Source organism: Octopus bimaculoides, chromosome 10 (assembly GCF_001194135.2).
Source record: "Octopus bimaculoides isolate UCB-OBI-ISO-001 chromosome 10, ASM119413v2, whole genome shotgun sequence".
Taxonomy (NCBI): domain Eukaryota; kingdom Metazoa; phylum Mollusca; class Cephalopoda; order Octopoda; family Octopodidae; genus Octopus; species Octopus bimaculoides.
In genome coordinates, this window is record NC_068990.1 from 24,895,007 (window position 1) to 24,895,326 (window position 320).

Here is a 320-nt window from a genome sequence, read left to right on the forward strand (position 1 = left end):
TATATATATATTTATATGAATATATATAATTGTGTGTCTTTGTATCTGTTTGTCCACCATCACCACTTGATGACTGGTGTTGGTTTGTTTATGTCTCCATCTCTTGGTAGTGGTTCGGGAAATGGAAAGTGATAGACTAAGTGCCAGACTTAAAAGAACGAAGTAACTACTGGGGTTGATTCATTCGATTAAGAAATTCTTCAAGGTAGTGCTCCAGTATGGCCACAACCTAAATGACTGAAACAAGTAAAAGACATAATTAACTAAAGAGCCTAGATGATTTCATCTTCATTAATGGATGCCTTGTAACTTGAAGATTT